This window comes from Squalius cephalus, assembly GCF_949319135.1.
Source record: "Squalius cephalus genome assembly, chromosome: 3".
NCBI lineage: Eukaryota > Metazoa > Chordata > Actinopteri > Cypriniformes > Leuciscidae > Squalius > Squalius cephalus.
Window position 1 is genome coordinate 57,636,700 of NC_137124.1, and position 26,906 is coordinate 57,663,605.

Consider the following 26,906-nt stretch of genomic DNA (forward strand, 5'->3'; position numbering starts at 1 on the left):
AGCAGGGAGGGACAGGGAAGCAGAAAGGAGAGATGATGAGTTTGAGGGAGGTAAGACTTGATAAACAATTTACATCATCAGACATCAGATGCAAAAGCATCAAGCCTCAGAAAAACTCATATGAAACACCTCTGCCAAGAAATGGAATTGCACTTTACTATAGGCAAAGACTTTTTATACAAAAAACAGTGCACTAGTCTCGCATTAGCCTACTATGAATGGGAGAAAGTGCAAGTCCCGTATTTTGTTTTCCGATCAGACTGTAAAAAGAATATGGACGAAGCCCCTTCACTCTCTTCCATTGAAGAAAAGTGAAGCTGCCATAGTCTCAGAGTCTGCGCATTAGTGAGCGTGAAGTGAGAAACTCAGTTTTGAGAAAGAAAGAAATTATTTTACCCCCTTGAATTTCTGTTTATAGTGCAAATATACTGTATGTATCACAAACAAGCCAATAGTGTCAATATTCAGTTAATAGTCACTTCAGTGTTGATTCAATTCAGTTCAATAACTGTAACATTTATTAAACATAGCCTACTGTATAATATATACAGTGTATTTGTGCACATACATGTAGGCTACGTGTGACAAACTCCTATACACTCCACTGCACACTGAACAAGCAAAAGACACAAGATAGTAGTGTTTTACATAATTCTGTGTGTAGTTTGGTGTGTATGTGGGCTAATCATTTTATGTTTGTGTGTAGAGTTACTACTACGCAAAAACAACATTTTTGGAAGAGTTAAAATAGTTTTGAATGTTGACAATAATACACATTAACATTTTGTAGTGTGGACCATTCATTGCAACATTTATCCTCATTCTCGTGTTTAAGAATCTGTTATCTGCTTGATAAATCATTTATGCTGCTGCCCACTAACATGCTTTTAAAGCTATTGTTATCCATTTTTTTGGGCTTCAAGCACCTTAAAATACACATATGTAGGTCCGAGAAATCCAAATTTTCTCAGGTTTGTGTACGTTTTATTTAATTTATAAAATCATTACTGTGCTGTAAATCATTTTATTGTATGCAAGGCAGCACACAAGGACACGATGTCAGTTAGCCTATAATGAGTCGGTCTTTTTTGCGTGATGGAAACGCCTGATCCCTTGCATAAAACTAATTATTTTATTTCTAAAGATACTGAATCTATTTACATCAGATATTAAAATATGTTCTTAGAACTGCGCATTGTTTGTTTATGGGCAGGTTATGGAGTCTTGAATTGCTTTTAAAGGTTTAACTTTTGATTTTAAAATGTTTGTTAAACAGGTTTAAATGTAGGCAGTAATGTAGGCTACATGTTAAAACAAAATAAAATATATGCTGAAATGTTCTCATCCCGAAATAAAGGAAGATATCATGTAGCCTAAACGAGTGTTTGTCGTGTATTTTACAAAGGTTTAGATGATTACGTTAATAGTGGGGTTTTTTTTACAGTAAATTTGATTTGAGTCAGAGTTATGTGGTAATTGTTTATTAATTACTAATGGGTTCCCTATATTTTCACTCTAGAATACTGTTTCAGGTTATAGCCTAATTCCTGGATAATTATTTTATAATTCTTTATTAATGTAATTAAAAAACAGCACATCAGTGGCTACCTTACGGCGTGCCCTTTTAATTCCCATAGTGGAATATATTGTATTTTTTTCTGAATAAAAAGGAAATAAGTAGAAATTAATTGTTGCCATATGGCAATGCCATACCATAGACATAGAGGGTTAAAAGACACTTCTCTAGACCATGCACTTTTTTTCTCATTCCAGTGACCTGCGTTTCGAGTTTTTAACCGCAAAAACCACGTTCTGTGTGAACGACCCCTTATTTTTATTAACTCAAAGTTCTAGAATAACTGAAAAGAATGAAAATAAAACTTTTTATTTAAATAAAGTTTATAGAAGATTTGCAGGTTGATCAAGTTAAGGGTTCAGCCATAGCATTTTTGAACGAATCGGGAGAGTCATTGATTCAGTGATTCATTCATAAAGACTGATTCTATGATTCACAATACTCACTGCACATCTAGTAATGATGTTTCTAGCTAAATGAATATATTTAAAACATTACTCTCATAACATTAATTTATGCAATTGTAATTGCAGTGTAAATGTTTTTTGATAAACGGTAAGATGCATTTTGATTTCATTTGATTGGTAACAGTGTAGATTAGTGTATTTAGTGTAAGTAACTGATGTTCATTGATGTGTCTTTACAAGGCCCTGACTGATGATCTTTTTAGCTGCAAAGTTTTCTTTCACCAGCAGAGCCCAGTGTTGTACAGTTTTAAAGTAATAAGTGAGTTGGCTGAAGAAGGTCTATTATACCTGGAGAAAGCCCTAGCATTCCCCTTCATCTCATGGCAGAGGACTCTGTTAAAACAGGACTTTGATCATGGAAGAATAATTTGAAGTTTGCCATCTTTCTAACATTTTAGAACATTCTAAAAGAGCTCATTTCAATGGTCCCCATATTTATATGGCAATTATGAACACATCACAAAGGGTTCCCAGAGTTTGGGTTAGGTTAACATAGAAACATACTGAAAGTAGAGCAGACATCTTGATTGAAATATTACAAATGTTATATAGGTTTCAGATGAAGGGATTTAGTGTTTTTATGAGTATCAGCTCATGTGGGAGTAAAAGGAAATGAGATGAAAAGAAGAATCCATAACCTTCAGACTTCAGACATACAGCTTTTAATAAGAGGGGAACACGACACAGGGAAATGTGAATTTTGCAAGGAGAAAGAAACAGTAAAACATGATGAAGATATGTCCCAAATCTTATAGTGAAGGAATAGAAATGATTTATGAACTAAAGAAGAGTTAACACAATTTTTGAAAAGGAATTTAAAAAAATGTATGTTTGTTTTTATGACAATAGTTGAAAACGACAGAGTTAGGTAAGAAATTTATGGCCTAGTTTAGTTCACAATTCACATATTCAATTCAACATAGTAATACATTTATACATTCTGATCCACACTCCATACCAGTTAGTGGTGGTAATACAAACATCTTAAAAAGATATAAAACATATTATCAAAGTCAAAGCTTAGATTTAAATATTTTTATTTGAAAATCTGATTCTGAATCATCGGTTTTATCAGTTTTATGACAGTCAGTCATTGTTTGTGGATACCACAAAAATACAATACAATCCTGTCGCAAAAATCTGTATTCTCTTATGAAACAGCATTTATTTTGTTGTTGTCATAATCTGTTTCAGTTTCAGTCTGGACTATTGGTGTGTATTCCTTTCTATTTTTTGTGTTCGTATCACTAGTTTGTTGTCATGGAGACTAATTATGTTGCGCACCTTTTTCTTGTTGAGTTGTTCATTACCCTGTGTATTTAAGCCCTCAGTTTGGTTCAGTATTTACTCTGCGTATGTAAAGCTGTTGGGGTTCTTCTTCTGTGGATTATCCTTCTTTGTTTTGTTCTGTTAATAATGTATTAACAGGTTCATCCAGATCCGTATCTCTTCATCATTCCTTCATCTAGTGAAGGGAGAAACAAAGCTTTTCAAAACTTTGAATCAATTGAACCAGTTGATTCGCAAAATGATTTGTTGTTTCAAAGCGCTCAACATGCCAACACGGTGGTGGTCAAAAGGGTGTAAATCCATTGAAAACTCAGAGAAAACATACATAATAACCTTTTACAAACCAATTGCAAATGTTTTATTGAAAGTGTAATCTATTAAATGCAATTAACAAAATGCGTGAGTCATTTTTATTAAATTCTAGAGCTTGTTTTGTGGAGAGCTTGGTCAATCAGGCCAATAAGATACCATTAACTCTTCCTTTCATTATACATGTCATCAAACATGTCTACACATTTATAAAACGTTTTTTTTTTTTTTTAAATAGACACAGTTTGATACGCGCTCTGAATCACTGGTTCGAAGCAAAGGATTCGTAAGATTACAAAGCTACGATTACAAAAGAGCCCATCACTACTTTTATCTTTCTCGACCCACCCTGACCTTTGTAAACTTCAAATATTGATCAATCCAAGATGAATGTTTAATGGTAAATGCGTTGAAGATTAGACAGAAATTCATAAAGTGATCTGAGGTTTCCTGTCAACATGCGTCTGATAGTAATGAAAATCATGTCACGATTACAAAATTATACTGCAGAATATCATTCCAAAATAATAGGGCTGGGACAATAAATCGATTCATCACGATTCCTGGATAGATTCCAATATTTTCTGAATGCATCGCCATTCTCTCTCGAATCGATTCTGAGCTTAGTTTTTAACATAGACTGTTATTTATGCCTCATGGTGTGTATTGTTTTCTTCTGGTTAGTACTGAACGGCCTGTTCGACCCTGCTGGTAGATGTTGTAACTACACGTATCTAAGAACACAAGGCATCTTCCTTCTTTGATGGCCATTCAAACGTAAACGTGTAGTGTAGATAAAGTTACATATTTGTAAGTAACATATATCGCAAATATTTCAATATATTATATTTTACCAGTGACTAATATATATATATATATCAATCATCTGGTTGCCCGTTGACGGCAACATTGCCCAGCAACATTGCTCAAAAAGTTGCCCTGTGTTAGCCTGGCTCCGCCCTCCTACGTACTTCCGCTCAATTTTCATTTTCCTTCAGTTCTCCGTCTGGGTTTGCGGTATATTCGCGGGGTTTCTCCAGCCAAATTTTTACCGTTAAATCAGCGAACAGAGGGAGTGGCTTAGAACGATGACGTTGAGGTTGTGTGCTTGTTTGAGATGTAGGTTTACGTCACGACCAAACGTTAGCGATTGGTTATGGCAGATCCAGAGTGGCTCTGGGCAGATCCAATAGTTTTAAACTTCAACAGAGTACCCGCCTTCAAGGAAGTTAACGCTTGTCAATGGGGAGTGGCCAGACTCTCTGTACAAATGAAATGTATGCTGGTAGGACCAGGCTAGCCTTGTGTATCATCACCTTTACTGTGATACTTTAGGCCTTTAAAACCTGTTATATGGTAACTTTGTGAATAATCACTGTGCTTATTTGAATGTTTGTGTATAATATACGCATGATATACATATGTCCTCATGTAGGACACCACCACCATATTGTCTGACCAGACTAAGATGTGGTGCCCTGTTTGGTCAAGTAGGAAGGGTTTGAGGGACAGAAAAACCGCCATCATTTACAGGCAGTAAAAGTATAAAAACTTCTTAAAAGTGCATGGTGCCAGAGACAGTCCGAATGGTTGGACCATGTACTGGTAGGCCACCACTTTGAACGCAAATCTCAAAAATGTGTGTGTCTGTGATGGGGGGTTATTTGCATATGAAAGTATGCATGTGTTTTAATCGGTGTTGGTTTGTTAATTGGTTCAGTTCTCCTCCGTTCCCGCCTGTTTGTTTCCTTGGTTACAGATTCATATGAGTTTCAGTTCAGGTGGGTCTAGCCAATTATCTCATTAGATTTTTTTGTTTGGCCTGTGTATTTAAAGGGTTAGTTAACCCAAAAATGATAACTCTGTCATTAATAACTCACCCTCATGTTGTTCCAAACCCGTAAGACCTTTGTTCATCTTCGGAACACAAAGACATGATTCGTATCTTCCTCTGCGCTATAGTTCTTAGCCGGTTTTCACGTGTATGAATGATTCTGAAGACATTATCTTATGCCTAATCCTGATTTCAAGGTTAGAATTATGGCCAGTAACAGAAGAAAATGCAAACACGAGCCAGATGTTTTTGGCTACATTTGGGGGTTTTACTACATCGAAACAGCAACAAAATTACAGATATTGAGAAAAACAGAAAGGATTCAATTTTTTTTAAGTCATCATAAATGAAGTCAACTTGACTTAAAAAAAATTGAATCCTTTCTGTGAAGGATTATTGCGAGTTAATGAATGTGGTATTTGATTAAGGTTAATTAGTAATATTAATGTATTTGTTCACTGCTTTCTCTCTCTCACTGTGACATTTTTGTGTAAAATTTCTAAAAAGTTATAGGCCTACTTTATGTCTCCTTTTGTACAATATTAAATAAAAATGCTTTAATATATCCTTTAAATTCTTCGGCCTTATTCTTGACCTTTGCAGACATCACAAATACAGCTCTACTCTTTGTTTATTTGATTCTACCTCTTTATTCTGTTAGTCTTGAAATATAAATACATGAAAAACAAAAACTGATTCAGATCATTTTCTTTATGTAGCTTTTACATGAGCATCAAAAAAGACTAATATAACAATTGAGAATAACAGATCTATAAGAATATCCCACTGACAATAAAATCTACTGCTTTTTATGATATAAAACAAAATCACTTCATATTGCTTCTGGATTCTGCATTTATTTACATTATTTATCAGAAACTTAAAATAAATACTAGAGAAAAAAGGTTTCTTTTAAAAGGTGACAGACATTAATTTTATCATGGCTGCGGGTGTTTTTGTTGAAAATACTCTGTAAAACAGTTCTAGGAAGATGTCGACCACTGAAGTGTGAAATAACAACGAGTGTGAAGCTGAGAAGAAAATAATCTGACCACAATCGCATCACTGTCGCAAAAAATAAATGTGTGAACTTTAGTCCCTAAATTTAATCGGCCAACCGACTAACCACAGATTTACAGTAAAACAGAGTTCAATACAGCATTCTGAACAATTTAAATCAACAAAACATGAGTTTCTGTGCAAATATAATTGCAAGTGATCAACTGAGAGCAGATGAGAGCGAAGAACTGTAAGTGTAGAGACGCTTTAACCGTGTTGTGTCTTTTAATGCTATTATCTATTCGATACTTGATCTTTTGATACTAGGTATTTTATTACACCACCAATGGTCAATGTAACTTTACCTATATCATGTCTCCTATCTAATTACTCCTCATTTAATGACTCACACTTTGATGTACATCACCTTCTCTTAGAATGCTGTGTGGATTCGTTATATCTATCTGAGTATTAATGAACAGAAAATAGTACTTAAGACAATGGCTCATAAATCTTTGTCACAGAGGAAACTTCCACCAGAAATTCCACCCTTCTCATTGGGTGAGCCAGCCTGCATAGGGTTGTCCTTTGTCAAGCTTTAAAAAGGCCTTTCCACTAGATCAGCCCACTTTTTGTGTTTGTGCTGCTGGCCTCCACTGTACTCCTCACGTTTAGAGGCCTGAACAGGCCTGAACAACGCCTGCCCTGCTTTCATACTCCCAAAAGGGAGTCAGACTCTTCTTCAATCCAGAAAATCTGCAACTTTACCATCACGGAACGGACAACGATCAACTCTTGGCCTTCTCGGTACGTTCAGAGTGTCGTGCTGTCCAGCGTGGCCTCAGCAGGCCTCGACTCACAACAGCCATGTGCTCATCCGGAGAGAGAGGACTCTCTCTCCACCACAACAGCATCAAGGACAACCTCAGGAGTTCCACATCTTCATTCAATGCAGAAGAAGTCCATCACAACTCCCACCATTTGCTCTGCGTGTCCTCTCCGGCCCAGGGCTGGCAGGCCACAATCTGCACTTCAGCTATGAGAACAGTGTTGAACTAACCACGAAAGTCCAGCATATCTTCTCCATCCAGCAGAGAAGAAACGATTGCAACTCATACAGTGACATTTGACACTCAAGGACCAAGCAACGAATTCAATCTTCAACCACTTCAAGAATTGACCATGCAAGTATAAGGTGCTCTGAAAATGATAAGCTTTTAGTTCTTTTCAATGTTAAATAGATCTTTTCCATAGTTCTATTTCCTGCTTCCAGTTCCATATCACTCACCCCCTTTACCTATGCATGTATGGATGAATGTATGTATGTTTGTGTGTTTGTTTAGTTTAGTCATGTTTAGTCATGTCATGTGATTTAGTTAATAAAACCCTTTTACGATCTTGATCTAGTTACATGCTCTAAGCGCTGTACAGGCTAAGGAATAATTATTTTTCAGTGACCATGAAAGATACATTGTTCTTAGAATAATTAATAATCAATCAGTTCGTTGGAACTGATTAATTGATTGTAATATTAATTTGGCTTACCTCAAAGTTAATCTAATTAACTGACCCAAATATTAATAATTAATCATAATTGGTAATTATGGATTATTATTAATATTTCCCCTTTGAGCTAATATCATTACACGGTTAAGAGAGGTAACACGACTAATCTGTTCTACCACCTCAAAACAAAACATGTTACTGAATACCAGCATTGCCAGAATAAAAAAAAAATATTGTGCTTTCATTTTGCACTTTATTATGTTTTCATTTTAAGTATCTGTGCACTACACTTGGAAGAATTCTCTGTATTTAAAATAGCCATGCCTAATACTGGAAGAATTTCCCTAATTAACAGTATCCGTTCCTTTATTAACAAGACACCAGTTTTCATTTCATTAAGAGAACAAAATGTTTAAAACCAAATGCCTTACATTAGGCTACAGGTAAGAACATTTGTTTGAAATATGGTTTTATTTAAAGTATCTGTGCATTACACAAAATAATTTTCTTTGCTTAATACTGAAAGTGTAGTAGTGCCTTTTAGAATGGTTTGCACTAAAGGAAAGAAACCCAATACTTTAAGCTTTTTCTTTGTTAAAGTCTCTGCAGCTAGTGTACTTGATTTTTATTTATCTGCAACATTATATTGTATAATTACAGTTTTACATAATAAGGGCCCTAAAATGCAAGTAACTTTGTGGGCGGATCTTGGGCGCTGTTGCTATTATACCGGCGGGATAAATGACTCTTGCGCCCGACACAAATCTAAAATGGGTTGGTCTGAAGTAGCTACATTACTCATAGGTGTGGTTTGGGCGTAACGTGCAATAAACCAGTCAGAGCGTCATATCACATTCCCTTTAAATGCAGGCGTGCTTGTTCCATGGCGGATTGCTATTTTTTTTAACAATGGATTTGCCAGGCGCAGGCCGACGTTCTCGTCAGGGCCGGAAAAGACAGAGAAGTGACATTGTATGGGGATGGGAGAAACCCACCCAAATTACCTTCAGTTAAACAGGCGTATCATAATTTGGGTAAATGTGTAAGCTAGATTTATGCCTAATTTTTCACATCTTCATTGTAGTGTGTGTCTCGCAATACAATGATTTCCAATGACATTTGTGTCGTAATATTTTCCTTGAAATTATGTATGGTTTGCAAAAATGGGAACTGCTAAGTCTGTGTAGGTGAGAGAAGCAAAGTGTATGAGCCTTCTGCACACGCTACATGGCCAAGCATGTGCCCTTAAAATAGCATCTGAAAAACCCGCCACTGACTTTAGACTAGGTTTTTCCTGGTCTGTGGCACAAATTGTTTTCTGAAACTGCGCCGGAACACGCCTCCTCTTTTCACTGAACCGCCCCCAGGAGTGCAAGTTCATTCCCTAATTTACAGACGTGCGTCTGTGGAGGGAAAAGTCCGCTGTGCGCCAGGTTCAAAATAGGAATGATACATGCATCGGTGTACAAAGTCAATTGCGCTGGGTGCAAGATAGGGCCCTAAATGTTCTCAAAACTACACACAACGTTTCTTTCTTTCTTTTTTTTTAAATACATTTAGCAGTTTGGCTTTCCTTAAGGTCTATGTAACATGTTTTGAAATGGTTCTATTATAATTTATATTGTGCTCTTTATATCGCAAGAGGCTGCAATGTATATTGCAATATGGATTTTAGGCCATATCGCCCATCCATAGTCCCTACCAGCCGTTTGTTGTAGTCCTTAAAAAATTGAGTCAGCCCTGCAAACCTGTTAGTAGACAACTTAGTGGATAGTGGAAATATGCACTCAAACACTCTGGAGACCATCCACTCTGGAGACCATCCCAGATGATGTCCCACCAGCAGGGAGGCCTTACCAGGGTCTCTATTGTGGCCATCCCGGTCCAGCAGCACCACCAGGGTCTCCCACTCAGCTGAATAAAAATCTACATCATTTTTTCTTATTTTATGTACTGTAAATTTAAATGTTTGTTGATTTTTATATGTTTAAGGTATGTTGGAAATAGTTGGAAAAAGTACTTTTACGTAGCCAATAGAACAAATGATTTTAATTTAACAATTTTATTTAAAAGGTATAGAAGAATGTTTCATGTAGAAATTATGACCGTCATTACAAAAAATAAACAATGTCCAGAACAATTCATTCTCTTTTATTTACACATTTAAAGTTGCTTAAAAATAAATAATGTACAGAATTTTTCTTTCCTTTTAAAAAAATAAGTGAAAAAAATTTAAACAAGAATATATAGAAAAAAAATAATATTTTTCAATCATTCTCTCAAGAAGAGAAAACAGCCTGTCCATCCTCTCCTTACTCTCCTCGCCTCTGCTTCTCTCTGTAGTTGCAAGTCTTCTCTGTCTCGCCGCCTTCGTGCTGCTGCTGCTGCTGGTGCTGCTGCTGCTGCTGCTGCTGCCCCTGGTTCCTCCTCACCGTGGGCACCCATGAGGACAGGGGGGTTGGTGCAATGCCTCTGTCCCAACACCTCATCCATGAGGACAAACCAGGGCCAAGTTTCAGCAGTGGGTTTCCCACTCACACCTCACACATGTCCCAGGACACTTGCAATCCTAAGGCAGAGCAAATTACCCATGGCTTGTTAACAACAACAGCACAATACATTTCAGCAAAGACGTGTGTATAAACTTTCTTTCTTTGTAAAATTTTTTAAATAATATAATTTTTTTTTTCTGCCTGAATGGTTACCCTCCCCAGCAGACCCATTTTCTCCAGAATTGCTCTAAAAAGCAGAATAGGGCACTTATGAAAAATATTAACACAGGGGTGCAATCTTAACATTAGTGCATTGTTAACACTGCAAAATATGACACATCAGGACATGCATACAAAATACAGAAATAATATTTCTGGATTCTCAAATTTGGTTAAACCTTTGTAGACATAGCTTGCATGACAGCACTACAAAAACAAATAAAAGTGAAACCCCATTGCCTTATCTACTGCGTTTCTTATTGTTGTGGGCTTTATAGGGTGAGTGATATTTCTTATAATACACAAGTGAGACAGACTAGTGCAAATATTACAAATAGGTTGTTGTCTTGCCTCCAGTTTTTCGCCCTGTAAAGAAATGGTCATTTTCAGACCGCAATTTGAAGCCACGCAATGTTAACGAAGGAGTTAAGATGAAGTTTATAAGAAAGAAATACTTGTGGCTTTTAACTGTGGTTTTGCTAGCTATTTGAGAAAATGAAAACATAATACTTACATTTAAATGTGAATTTGCCGTCCACCACCGAACTCACGGGCGCAATTTTTAAAAAATAAAAATGCTGTCATCACCGGTGCGCAATGACTTATGGGGTAGGATAGGCCGTTAAGGATCCATTTTGGGTCCTGTCCCAAATGGAACCCTAAGCACTCGCGTCTCGCGGTCTTCCTCTGAGTCCGCACTTTCGTGACGTAATGCCGCTTTGACTGTCGGGAAGAAGTCTGCTGCGGAGCCCGTGTGCATCAAAGGCGCAAATCGACCACATGCTCGCGAGCACCCTTCTGAGATCTAAAAATGACAAATGGGACACACTGCGGTCTCACGGACTTAACGGACACGCGCACGCGCACGCGGCAGCCATTGTAAGTCCAGAAGACCGAAAGTGCTCATGAAATGTGCCATTTGGGACAGGGCCTATGTATCCTTCCTTTCACGGGGAAACGAAGGGTGCATTTGGCGTCGCTTTTGAATCAGGGTAGCCTTCGTCGTGCTGCGATGACGCAACCGGCCTTCGAATACGGCCTTCGAAGGATGCAGAATTGAATTGGGACAGCCTTCATCGCGCCGCTATGACGCAATCGGCCTTCGAATACGGCCTTCGAAGGATGCAGAATTGAATTGGGACAGCCTTCGTCGTGCTGCGATGACGCAACCGGCCTTCGAATACGGCCTTCGAAGGATGCAGAATTGAATTGGGACAGCCTTCATCGCGCCGCTATGACGCAATCGGCCTTCAAATATGGCCAATCGGCCTTCAAATACAGCCTTCGGAGGATGCAGCCTTCACATTGGGACACAGCTAATGGATGTTGCACCGGTATTTTCTTCTTCTTCGGATTTTTAATGCCGGTTGGCAAACAACTTTTTAATGTGCATTACCGCCACCTTCTGAAATGGAGTGTGGACCAAAATGGCCTACTTTGCTCACTACTAATTAAATAAATAAATACATAAATATCTAACAAAATTATTAATATTAATACATTATCATTTACATCATTATTAATAAAATTTTACTAACAATTTGAACTTATATCCTTCTAATGAGCCCAGTTTTTTTCCAAAAAACTAAATATTGCTCTATACCCAACATGACCTGAATTCAATTGTAATATTTCCTTCATTTCAAATCTAATTTTTTCTTTACTTAGCCTATCTTTCAGAATCATCCTTTCCTGCTTATACCTACGACAAATAATAATTACATGTTCTAATGTTTCACTACTATTACACTGCTCACACAACCCAGTTTCATGTTTCCCTATTATTTTAAGTGTACTATTTAATCCAGTATGCCCAAATCTCATTCTCGAAATAATGTCCTCTTCCTTTTTATTTCTATTATTTTCTCTCATTCCTCCTACCTTCTTCTGGATACTATAGAACATTCTCGCTTGTGTTTCCATATTCCACTCCTCCTGCCACTTCTTTTTCATTTCTGCTTTGATTATGCTTTTAACTTCTGCCTTACTATAACTTACTGCCAAATCTACCTCTGTTTTTTTTTTTTTTTTTTTTTTTTTGCATTTTTTGCATATTTATCTGCCAATTCATTTCCGACTACTGGAATCCAGATAAATTTCACTATTACTCCTACTTTATTGATCCTGTAAACAGTTTGGGCTATTTCCAACATAATGTCTTGTCTTGCTTCTGACTGCATGTTCTTGAATCTGGTTAGTGCACTACTTGAATCTGACCCTATTAACACTTTGTTTGGCTTACTATTTTCTACCCACTCAAGGGCTAAAAGAATGGCCAACATTTCTCCTGTAAACCCTGACAATTTATCATTTATCATATCAACTCTTTTATTTAACATAATATTCATTTCTGGTATAATGAATGCAGCTCCTACTCTATTATCATCTGATTTTGATGCATCAGTATATATCTTAATAAACACAGAATAATTTTTATGGACTGTGATGACTGAATGTTTGTAAATTGATCTCGAAAAAAAAAAAGAAAAAAAAAAAGTATGATGCAACATGAAGAAAAAAAATGAAAAAAAGACTTCCCAGCAGAAGCATCGCTTGTATGTATATATAATCTTTGTTCTGACTAAGTTAACTTTTAAGCATATTGATTTCGTGCTGTAAAAGTAATGTTCATGAAAGCTAGGTGGCTTAGCTAATTTTACTATTTTGCTGTTTGTTTCCTAGTTTCACTCTCTCATCACTCGTCTCATATGTATAGATTCAGTATAATGTGAAGAAAATAAATCTGCATACAAAGAACTTCTTCATGTTCATGAATAGAGAGAGTTTAGCTAACTGTTTAGTTGGAGTTGTTACACCTCAGCGAGAACAGTACAAACACACAGAAGAGAGAGAACAGGTTTTTACACGTTACTCATTACTTTGACCATAAGTGTCCATCACACAAATTGCCAACAGGAAGGAAAACATTGCCACAACATGTCTGCTTAGAAAACGTCTCGGTTACATATGTAACCCTAGTTCCCTGAAGAGGGAACGAGACGCTGCGTCAAACGCTGTGGGAACGCCCCTGCGTGAGTGCGTCATGAAGCACGTATGGAATCAGTCCAATGGCGAGACGGAACGTCATAGGCGGGTGACGTCATCGACCAGGAAACTATAAAGCACCCCCGAAAACACAAATGCAACAGCTTCTGATAGGCCTGAAGCAAGTAGATCACGGGCATGCCGGGAGTATGGCAGAAAGACGCAGCGTCTCGTTCCCTCTTCAGGGAACTAGGGTTACATACGTAACCGAGACGTTCCCTTTCAAGGGAACTCGAGCTGCGTCAAACGCTGTGGGAACGCTAATACCCACGTCGCCATAGGAGCAAGTGTCCGTCGTGTGAAATTAGAGCGCACAAGCCGACGAAAGCACCCGCGCCCCAGGAGTGGAACTGAGGTCCAGATCATAGAACTTGACAAAAGTATGCGGCGAAGACCAGCCTGCCGCATCACAAACATCATGAAGGGAAACCCCGGACAAAAGAGCTTTAGAAGCAGCCATACTCCTAGTAGAGTGGGCTCGTACAGCCAAAGGTGAAGGCTGACCAGCCGACTCATAAGCAAGTGAAATGGCCTCAACCACCCACTTGCTCATCCTCTGTTTAGACGCTGGACACCCCTTACTAGGTGACCCGAAACAAACGAACAGTTGTTCTGACTTCCTCCACAGGGCAGCTCTGTGGACATAAGCATCTAAAGCCCTAACTGGGCAGAGTAAATTAAGTTTCTCCTGGTCAGACGACATAAATGGAGGAGGACAAAAGGCCTGCAAGACTATAGGTCTAGGAACATTAGTAGGAACCTTCGGGACATAACCCGGCCTAGGATGCAGAAAAGCTTTCACCATCCCAGGCGCAAATTCCAAGCACGAGGGAGCAACCGAAAGTGCTTGAATATCTCCAATCCTCTTAAGAGACGAAATAGCAAGAAGAAAAACAGTTTTAAGAGTGATGAACTTCTCAGAAACCTCTTCAATAGGCTCAAAGGGAGCCAGGGAAAGACCCTCCAATACAATGGCCAAATCCCAAGATGGCACCCTCGTGCGAACTGGCGGCCTCAGCCTCAAAGTACCACGAAGGAAGCGAGTAATAAGTGGGTGTCTCCCCAGAGAGACTCCACTGACAGGGACATGGTAAGCAGCTAGTGCCGCCACGTACACCTTAAGTGTGGAGGGGGATAATCCTGTGGAGAAACGCTCCTGCAAGAACTCCAGCACTGCACCCACTGGGCAGTTAACTGGATCCAGCTGGTGTTCTCCACACCAAGAAGTGAACAAATTCCACTTCAATGCATATAACCTCCTCGTGGATGGAGCTCTGGAGTGAAGAATGGTCTCAACAACCTCGGTTGAGAGACCAGTACCTATGAGCCTGGCCCCCTCAGAGGCCAAGCCCAAAGGTTCCACAGTTCTGGGCGGGGGTGAAGGATCGACCCACTCGCCTGAGATAGAAGGTCTCCCCTGATCGGAATCTCCATAGGAGAGCCGTCGAGGAGAGACACCAGGTCCGCAAACCACACTCGGGCCGGCCAGAACGGGGCTACCAACAACAGACTGACCCCATCCCGACGAACCCTCTCCAGAACTCCTGGGAGCAGAGCAATCGGAGGAAAAGCGTACAGACGCGACCTCGGCCACGCCTGTACCATAGCGTCCAACCCCAGAGGGGCTGGAAGACTTAGAGAGAACCAAAGAGGACAATGCGTGGTCTCTCTGGAAGCAAATAGGTCCACCTCGGCACGACCGAAGTGCTTCCAAAGGGACTCCACCACCTCGGGGTGGAGCCTCCAATCCCCGGGCCTCGGCCCCTGCCTCGACAGGATGTCTGCCCCCTGATTTAAATACCCCGGGATATAAATCGCCCTCAGAGAGAGCAGCTTCCCTTGGGACCATAGGAGAATCTGGCGAGCCAGCTTGTATAACGGGCGCGAACGCAGACCCCCCTGATGATTTATGTATGAGACCACCGATGTGTTGTCTGAACGAACAAGAACATGATGGCCTCTCAGGTCTGGGAGGAAATATTTCAGGGCCTGAAATACCGCCAACATCTCTAGACAATTTATATGCCATGAGAGATGATGGTCCTGCCACAGACCCCGGGCTGGACGACCACTCATGACCGCCCCCCAGCCTGTGAGGGAAGCATCTGTCGTTAGCGTTACACGACGACAAAGAGCTCCCAACACAGGCCCTTGGGATAGAAACCAAGGTTCTCTCCACATGACCAGAGCACGAAGGCAGCGCCGCGTGACTTTGATCATGCGGAGTGGGTTCCCCCTCGGGGAAAACCCCTTGGTTCTGAGCCACCACTGTAAAGGTCTCATGTACAACAGGCCGCAAGGTATAACGTTGGACGCTGCTGCCATCAGACCCAGCAGTCTCTGAAACTGCTTCACAGTGAGCGACTGGCCTAGCTTCACTTGTTTCACGGCTGAGAGAATCGATGAGATGCGAGCAGGGGAGAGGCGTGCTTGCATCACCACCGAATCCCATAACACCCCCAGAAAAGAGGTCCTCTGAGCTGGAGATAACACACTTTTCTTGGCATTCAGCCTCAGCCCCAACCTTTTGATATGCGCGAGGACGACATCTCGATGCCGAACCGCTTGCTGCTCCGAATGAGCCAAAATCAACCAATCGTCGATGTAGTTTAAAATACGAATGCCCTGGAGTCGCAGCGGGACCAGCGCTGCGTCCATACATTTCGTAAATGTGCGGGGAGATAAAGCTAGACCGAATGGAAGAACCCTGTACTGGTACGCTTCGCCCCCGAAAGCGAACCTCAGGAACTTCCTGTGTTGTGGAAGAATGGAAATATGGAAATATGCGTCCTTTAGATCGATCGTGACAAACCAGTCCTCGGATCTGATTTGTGACACGATCTGCTTGAGAGTAAGCATTTTGAACTTGAGCTTCGCTACAGAACGATTCAACAGGCGCAGATCTAAAATTGGACGCAACCCCCCATCCTTCTTTGGAACGATGAAATACCGGCTGTAATAACCCGACTCTCTGCTGAGAGGAGGAACCCGTTCTATAGCTTCCTTCTGCAAAAGCGTTTTCACCTCCTGTTCCATAACCAGAGCCTGCTCGGGGCCCACCACAGTGGGCAGGACCCCGCTGAATCGAGGTGGACGAGATCTGAACTGGATAGCATACCCTCTCTCTATTGATTGCAGGACCCAATGAGACACTCTTGGAAGACTTTTCCACTCTGTCAAAAAATTTACTAAGGGTACCAGCCTCTCGAGGCTGGCCTCTGGGATATTTTGAGCAGCAAACGCAGCGCCCTGTAACGGCGCACCGGCAGGGAACGACTGGTTTAACTGCCCTGAACCCCTCCTCAGAGGGGGCGAGCGCCCCTCGGGAAAACGCTCGCTGGGACCGTCTACGCCCCGGCATAAAGGCAGGGTTGGCAGACTGGACCCCTGAGGGCACCGAGAGAGAATGGGCACCGTCCGCAGCGGTGAACTCCTTTTCCTCACGGTGGGGACCACCCTCAGCATCCTGACGCCAGTGGCGTCAGGACTTCTTCTTTGACGAAGCCTTCTTGGCCATAATAACCGTCCTCAGATCGGTTTTACCACCAGAAGACTTCGTCTGAGAGTGCCGCGTCTGTTCCCACTGTTTAGCAGGAGGGGCACGAGACGCGACGCTCTGTTTCTGTTGCGCCCTATGGGCTGAGCTTGTCGACGGCCGGGACTGCCCCCGCCCAGCAGTGCCAGGTACATGAATTTTGAGTGGGAGATATTTTTGAAATGCTGCTGCTTGTTTTTTCTCTTCTTGAAACTTATCAATGACCGAATTCACCGAGTCACCGAATAAACCAGAGGGAGACAGTGGAGCATCCAAAAGAAAAGATTTTTCTTTCTCCTTCATACCAGAAAGACTCAACCATAAATGTCTCTCTGCGGCCACCAAAGCTGCCATAGAGCGGCCCATTAATTTTGCCGACTCTTTAGTGGCACGCAGAGAAAGATCAGCAGCCTGACGTAATTCTCGAATTACATCCGTACTAACCTCCTCACTCTCACTCACATCTTTCAATAAATCTGCCTGATACGCTTGTAGTATGGACATAGTATGCAAGCATGATGTGGCCTGACCTGCCGCCGAATAGGCTTTGCCCACCAAAGCCGAAGTATTTCTGAGTGGCTTGGAGGGCAAAGTCGGTGCCTTTAAAGAGGATGCTGCCTCAGCAGAAAGATGATTGGCTAGCGCTTCTTCAGCCTTAGGCATTGCCCCATAACCATATAATTTAGCCCCCGCAATATTCGAATATGTGGACGTTTGAGGGCTAAAAATACGGTACGAAACCGGTTTCTTCCACGACCTCGACACCTCAGTGTGGAGGTCGGGAAAAAACGGTAGGCACCGACGTGGAGGTTGAACACGGGAAGGCAAAAATCTCTCATCCAGTTTGCTTTTTGTAACAGACTCCTGCCTAACAGCTGGCCATTCAATACTCAGTTTAGACACAGCACGAGTAATAACCTCCATCAGCTCATCATGTTCAGGGGACTGAGGTGACGAGTCCTCAGTTTCCCCTGTCTCAATACTGACAACATCCAGCTCCTCAGAACTGGATAGTTGCAATACTGGTGCCTCAGCCTGGGGGGAAGAAACCGCAGCGCGTGCTTCCACCTGGGCTGAGACACTGGAACTGGCAGGTAAGGGCTGAGATAAGGCAGCGCCCGTCTCGAACCCCGCTGACAGATCCATTTGCGAACCCCACGTCAAGCGCCGCCGCTCTGCCTCGGCAGAAGCGGGACCCGAGCCGTGGGGAGCGCGAACCGAACCACTTTCCTCGAAAAGCATTCGGCGGGAGCGGAGCGTTCTAAGGGGGAAACGCTCGCAATGCTCGCAGTCAGCCCCCTCGAGAGCTGACTGGGCATGCTGAACTCCCAAACAAACAACACATAACTCGTGTGTATCCCCACCAGTGAGAAAACGAGGACAAGGGGGAACACACTTTCTGTATTGCTCGCTCGCCATGATATATATATATATATGTTTTTTTTTTTCTTCAGTGAAAACTCCTGCCTAGTGACACACTAAATGACAGACAAAAAACACTTGGACAATATTCACACACAGAGCGCTTGCTGAAGGCACAGAAGCTGTTGCATTTGTGTTTTCGGGGGTGCTTTATAGTTTCCTGGTCGATGACGTCACCCGCCTATGACGTTCCGTCTCGCCATTGGACTGATTCCATACGTGCTTCATGACGCACTCACGCAGGGGCGTTCCCACAGCGTTTGACGCAGCTCGAGTTCCCTTGAAAGGGAACCTCACCCTTTGCACTGTAAAAAAAAAAAAAAGAGCCAGCAATACATAATACTCTATATCCCAACTATTTTTAAGAGTAGCAACTCACCAGAAGTTCAAGTTCACTTTATTTATATAGCACATTTACAACAACCACTAGGCTGACCAAAGTGCTTTACAGAACACCCAGAAAAATAATAAGAAAATATTACCTGCATAACAACACAAAACACAAATAAAAGCAGCAAAGCTAAGAGCAAACAGAAGTCAAACAGAATAACATAGCATAAATAGCATCTGCAAAGTTACAATGCTTAAAGTTCAAAGCAAACGAAGATATTTGCTTTTAAAGAAATCGTTTTTTAAGGACTACAACAAACGGCTGGTAGAGACTACACAACATTCCTCCCGGGTTAATGACATAACCAACCCTAGAATTTACATAAACCCTGCCCCCGGAATACAATTTATAGATTATCAGATCTAATATGCTAATCAATGACTAGAAGATAGTTAACTCCACATAAGCAATATAAATTCATCAACTAACCATTCAGAATGTCCTGTTGCTTCTACATGTTGTCACTTCTTGAGTCTCTCCATCATTGTCTGACTCCAGTTTGAACATTGGGTTAGGGTTGGACAAATTTCAGAGAGAATCCCACCAACAAAAATAATACAGCAGTTTCCTTTCAAGGGAACTCGAGCTTCGTCGAGATGCGGTGGGAACGCCCCTGCGTGATTGCGTCGTGAAGCACGTGTATAATCAGTCCATTGGAAAGATGCGACGTCATAGGCGGGTGACGTCACTGATCAGGAAACTATAAACACCTGAAAACAGACCGCGCTAGCTTCTGTGCCTTCAGCAAGCGCTCTCTGTATACAGTCCCTGTCTATTTAATGTTGTCTGTCATTGCAAGCACAATATTTCACAGAAAGATGAGCATTGCGAGAAGCTGTCCGTCGAGGCACAGCGGCGACGTACATCTTGGGGTTCTCAAATGGATCTGACAACGGGGTTTGAGACAGGCCCAGCCCTATCTCAGCCTTCACCTGCCAGATCCAGTGCCTTATCTCAGGGAGAAGCACGCGCTGCTGTTTCTTCTCCCCGGGATGAGGCACCAATGCTGCGATTATCCAGTTCTGAGGAATTGGATGTCGTCAGCACTGATGCAGGGGATTATGAGACTTAACCATCTCATACCTCTGTTGATGAGGAGCTTATGGAGGTTGTGACTCGCACTGTTGCCAAATTAACTGGCCAGCCGAGAAACATGATGAGCATAAAAAGAAAAGTTTACTAGTTGAAAGATATTTACCATCTAGGTCACTGCCTCCTTGTCGGGGTTTGCCGTTTTTTCCCGATCTCCACACTGAGGTGTCAAAGTTGTGGAATAAACTGGTTTCTTATCGTGTTTTTAATCCTAAAACATTTAATTACAGCAATGTTATGGGTATTAAAGATTATGGTTATATGACAATGCCTTGGGCTGAAGAGACGCTCACAAGCTATCTCTCTCCCGAGCTCCGGCGTTACCCACCAAGCCATTAAAAGCCACTTCAGCGCTGGTGGGTAAAGCGTATTCGGTGTAGCGTATGCTTGCATACTATATCTATTTTGCAAGCATAACAGGCTGATCTGCTTAGGGACATGGATGATTGTGAGGAAGTCAGCACTGACGCAATTCGAGAATTGCGTTTCGCAACAGATCTATCTCTCCAGGGCCACCAAGGAGACGGCCAAATCAATAAGCCGTTCTATGGCAGCCCTGGTGGCCACGGAGCGACACTTATGGTTAAATTGATCTGATATGAAGGAGAGAGACAGATCTGTTCTTCTGGACACTCCACTTTCGCCTTCAAGTCTTTTCGGCGACGCTATAAACTCTGACGTCGATAGATTCCAGGAGATGAAGAAGCAATCAGCGGCATTCCAGAGGTTTCTTGCTCACCGATCTAATGTCCCTGAGACTGCTGGGCGGGAGCAATCTCGGCCGACTACAAGCTCCTCGCAGCACAGAGTGCAGCAAAAACAAAGCGTCGCCACTCGGGTTCTTCCACAATCAGGGGGGCCTAGGTGGCGCTTGCAGTCAAAGTCTGTTAGAGGTAGGCAAGATCTGAGGACTGGCATCATCTCTAAAAAAGCTTCGACAAAGAAGAAGTCCTGACGCCGAGGCTATCAGGATTCTGAGGGTGGTCCCTTCTGGGGAGGGATGGTTTCAAGAAACCGTTTCTCCTCGGCGCCCTCTGGAGGGCAACTCTCTGAGGAGGGTCGCAGCGCTGCCAGTTGTTGTTGTTCCTTGCCGGTTCGCCGTTTCAGGGCACCGAGGTGTCAACGTCCCCAAACGATCTTCCGAGGAGGGTCGTAGAACCGTCAGTTCGGTTGTTCCCTGCCGGTTCGCCGCTTCAGGGCACCGAAGTGACAATTCGACCAAATCCAGAGGCCAGTCTCGAGAGACTGGTTCCCTTAGTAGAATTTCTGGCAGTGTGGAAACTACTGCCAAATATATCTCAATGGGTCCTGCATATAATAGAAAAGGGTTACAGAATTCATTTTGGTTCTCGTCCGCCCAGACTTCTAGGGGTCTTCCCGGCGGTGGTGGACCCCGAGCAGGCTCTGGTTATGGAGCAGGAAGTACTGACTCTTCTACGAAAGGGGGCTATAGACAGGGTTCCTCCTCCCAGCAGGGAGTCAGGATGGGGGGTTTCGTCCTATTCTAGATCTGCGCCAACTAAACCGCAGGGTTCAGAAACTCAAGTTCAAGATGCTTACACTCAAACAGATTGTGTCACAGATTCAGTCCGAGGACTGGTTTGTCACGATAGACTTGAAGGATACTTACTTCCATGTATCCATCCATCCTCATCACAGGAAGTTCCTGAGGTTCGCTTTTGGGGGCAAAGCATACCAATATCGGTTTCTTCTGTTCGGCCAAGGTTTAATCACCCCGCACTTTTACGAAATGCGTGGATGCAGCTCTGGGTCCCCTGAGACCCCAGGCCATCCGCGTGTTGAATTATATTGACGATTGGTTGATTTTAGCTCAGTCCGAACAGATGGCAGTTTAGCATCGAGATGTCGTTCTGTCTCACATGAAGATGCTGGGGTTGAGGCTCAACCCCAAGAAAAGTGTGCTCCTCCCGTCTCAGAGGACCACTTTTCTAGGTGTGGTATGGGATTTGACAACGATGTGGGCACAATTGTCACCAACACGTATTACTTCGATTCTCTCAGTCATAAATGGTGTAAAACTACTGTAGGTCAGTCACTCACTGTGAAACAGTTTCAGAGACTGTTGGGTCTCATGGCAGCTACATCCAACGTAATAACTTTTGGCCTCATTTACATGAGACACCTGCAGTGGTGGCTCAGGACCAAGGGGTTTTCTCCGAGGAGAAATCCGTTTTGCATGATCAAGGTCACGCGGCGATGCCTATGTGCCTTAGTCATGTGGAACAAACCTTGGTTCCTCGCCCAAGGCACAGTGCTGGGGGCTTCTTGTCGATGCATAACGCTATCAACGGATGCTTCCCTCACAGGTTGGGGGGCGATCATGAGTGGTCGCTCGGCAAAAAGGTCTTTGGCAGGACCATCTACTTTCTTGGCACATAAATCGGCTAGAAATGATGGCGGTGTTTCGAGCTCTCAAGCAGTTCCTGCCAGACCTGAGAGGTCGCCACGTGCTTGTTCGCACAGACAACACATCGGTGGTCTCTTATATCAACCATCAGGGGGGTCTGAGGTCACGTCACCTATGCAAACTGGCTCATCAGATCCTCCTATAGGTCCATAGGAAATTACCGTCTCTCAGGGCAGTATATATTCCGGGGCATCTAAATCAGGGAGCGGATATCCTGCAGGGGCTGAGGCCCGGGGAATGGAGACTTCACCCCGAGGTGGTGAAGCTCCTTTGGGAGAATTTTGGTCAAGTTCAGTTCGACCTTTTCGTATCGTCAAATACAACGCATTGTCCCATGTGGTTCTCTCTTACACACCCAGCTCCTCTCGGGTTGGATGCTATGGTTCAGTGTGGCCGAGGCTTCATCTGTACGCTTTTCCCCCGATATCTATGCTTCCGGGAGTTCTGGAGAGGGTTCGCCAGGAAGGAGCCCGTCTATTGTTAGTAGCCCTGTACTGTACCTGGTGTTCCTTCTGGATGGCTCTCTGATGGAGATTCCGATCAGGAGGGACCTGGTGTCCCAAGCAGGGGGCACGATTTATCACCCTCGCCCGGAGTTGTGGAAACTGTGGGCTTGGCCCCTGAGGGGGCCCAGCTCATAGAATCAGGTCTCTCGACCAAGGTTGTGGAGACCATACTCCAATCTAGAGCTCCCTCCATGAGAAGACTGTGTGCTATGAAATGGAAACTGTTCTCTGCCTGGTGCGGAGAACGCCAAATGAATCCTGTTATCTGCCCTGTTGGTACAGTACTTGATTATCTGCAAGAACGTTTCTCTGCAGGGTTTTCTCTTTCCACCTTAAAGGTGTATGTGGCGGCTATATCTGCTTACCACACTCCTCTGGGTGGTGCATCATTGGGAGAGATCCTCTCATTACTCTTTTTCTTCGTGGCACCCTGAGGCTGAGGCCTGCACTGAGCAATAGAGTACCAGCTGGGGATTTGGCCGTTGTACTGGAGGGCCTGGCTTTGGCACCCTTCGAGCCCATTGAAGAGGTTTCAGAAAAGTTCCTTACACTAAAAACTTTATTTCTCATTGATATTTCTTCTATCAAGAGAATTTGAGATTTGCAAGCCTGCCTTGTCGGTTGCTCCTTCGTGCCTGGAATTTGCACCTGGTATGGTGAAAGCCTTTCTTCTCCCTAGGCCGGGGTATATTCCTAAGGTCCCTACTAATGTTTCGGGCCTAATCGTGGTGCAGGCCTTCTGTCCTCCACCTTTTATTATACCAGATAAGGAAAAAGATAAGGAAAAATTTAATCTGCTGTGCCCTGTTCGGGCTTTGGATGCTTACGTACACAGAGCTGCCCTGTGGTGTAATTCGGATCAACTATTTGTCTGTTTCGGGTCACCAAGAAAAGGTTACCCTGCTTCCAAGCAGATAATGAGCAAGTGGGTAGTCGAGGCTATTTCACTTGCTTATGAAGCCTTCACCTTTGGGTGTCTGGGCCCATTCTACCAGAAGTATGGCTGCCTCTAAGGCTTTATTATCAGGGGTTTCCCTCCATGACATCTGTGATGCGGCAGGCTGGTCCTCACCGCAAACATTTGTTAGATTATATGACTTGGATCTTGGCTCCACTCCGGGGTCTAGAGTGCTTGCTACTTAGTGTGTTCAATGACTTCACACAGAACAGGCATTTGCTATTATGGCATCGTGGGTATGGTGTTCCCACCGTGTCTCGACGCAGCTTGAGTTCCCTTGAAAGGGAACGTCTCAGGTTACGTATGTAACCCTGGTTCCCTGAGAGGTAACGAGACGCTGCGTCGCCCTGCCATACTCCCTGCCATACTCCCTGCATGCCTGTGATCGACTTGCTTCGGCCTATCAGAAGCTAGCGCGGTCTGTTTTCAGGTGTGCTTTATAGTTTCCTGGTCGGTGACATCACCCGCCTATGACGTCTCGTCTTTCCATTGGACTGATTATACACGTGCCTCACAACGCAATCACGCAGGGGCATTCCCACCGCGTTTCGACGCAGCGTCTCGTTCCCTCTCAGGGAACCAGGGTTACATACGTAACCTGAGACATTTTTATAGAATAGGAGCATGGCAAAAATGAGATGATACATCACGTAAGAGCCATATATCATATTTCAACATTTATATTTTCATATTTTTATTACGTAAATTTGATATAATAATTATTTTTGTTAATTAGTAATTTACTGTTGAATATGTTTCTTTGGTTTATATTTGTTCTTACCGCGCATGTTCAGTGACGTCTATTTTGTAGCGCATGTAAAAAAGTTGACGCACATGCAATAAGTGCAGACACACAATGGGAGAACACAAAGCTTTTGACCGTTTATTATAATATAGCATAAATTGGCTCAAGTATAGTATCTCTACAAATAAGTTGTTGAAAAGACATCGCTGTGCAAGAAGATTATGCTGTATGTAAGAAATGTGATTCTTTATTGACTTGGAAGAATAAACGGTGATAAAGGAACTATGGATTTTGAGTTGTGAATACAAGACAAGAATATACGCGTCAAAACTTGTGGAATAAATAAAAGACATTCACGTGTCCCGTACACACCACATAATTTCCCTACAATTTGATTGGTTCTTCATATGCAAACCCTTCTGTTACTAGGTCGAAGCAAACTTAGATCTCAAATCATAAATAAATAAAAAATGGAAAAAGTTAGAAGTTCAGTTGATTACTTAACCCCCTGGCGTCAGCTGTCGTGCCGAGCTCACTTTTTTTCTTATCAGTGTAAAAGAGACTACATGTAATACATCGTTCTGTCATCTGTCATAAACATGATGCGAGTTCTGCCTTCTCTCTGTCAGTGAAGTCCATTCTGAAACGCGTCCGAAAATGAACTGTAACTCAGCGAATACTCAGTCAAACAGGCATACAGTCACACACACAGGCATAAATCTTGAATTCTCTTCTTTTAAATGAAGTAATTTATATAAAAAACAAATATTCTCAGTTTATGTAATCTGTATGAAAAGAGAGAGATGTCAGTTGTTCTCATTTCAGCTCATTATAGCTCATTAACTGCTAATGTGAACACGCCTACGGAGCGTGCACACGCTATTCAAACGCTAATGTCTGAGGCAATCCATGCAAACGTGTCAATGCCCACATCAGATCGATAAAACACATCAAATCAGACTCATGTACTTTAGGTCGTCTTGCGACGCTGTGAGGAATAATACTAACGTAATAATAATCCTGGAAAATTTACCTCAGAAGTGCTGGTTTAGTTTCGTTTCGAGGAGCAATGGATCCAGCTGAGGATTGTGAATAGTACGTTTTACATATAACACATCAAGTTTAATCAGACTCATGTACTTTAGGTCGTCTTGAGATGCTGTGAGGAATAATACTAACGTAATAATAATCCTGGAAAATTTACCTCAGAAGTGCTGGTTTAGTTTCGTTTCGAGGAGCAATGGATCCAGCTGAGGATTTTGAATAGTAAGTTCTTTATTCTTACCTGATTTGTACTAATCGCGATATGCAATAGTGTCTGTAAACCGCAAAAAGACTGTTTAAATATGAATCGCATGTCTGTGTGTGTGAATGAATGAACTGCACAGATGCACGCTGTTGTTTACTACAGGACAGCTTGCATCTGTGCCATTTAGCTTTTACCAAACTATATTGCTATAGGCTACTCAGATGAGTAAAAATTGACTGAAATACATTGAAATACAATGTCTATGTATAAGCAATGTATTAAACTACAAATTAACATTTATATGCTAATAGATCATAAAAACGATATGTTACAGACGAAATATGAATGTTTAGACAAGATTTCTTTGATTAGTTTTGGATAGATTATAAAGTTTTTACTGTAAAAAAGACTACTGTCACATCAAATAAGCTTTTGTTTGCCAATTTCTGCTCATATGTTAAATATATAGTATGTGATGTTTTGTCAAAAATAAAGTAGGTATATTGAATTATCAATTAAGATGTTATTATAGTGTTTGTTCCAATATTCAAACTAATGAATCCTTAAAGTCCCTGTAAAGTCAAAATTAAGTATGTGTTCTGAGTTTGTCACACCACAGAAAAAATCTGTTATTAGCCACCCAGCCAAATTTCAATGATAAAAAAAGCAGCCAAGTAAATAAAATAAGGTATCAAAATCTTGAAAAAATGAGCAGTGGTCTCTGCTCTCAAACGCTGGGGGCGTGTCAGCTGGCTGCGCTGAAACCACGCCCACTCGCGGGAAAGTTGACTCGCGCGCACGCACTGCCGATGATGGCACCAGTTGTCGATGCAACAGGAGGAT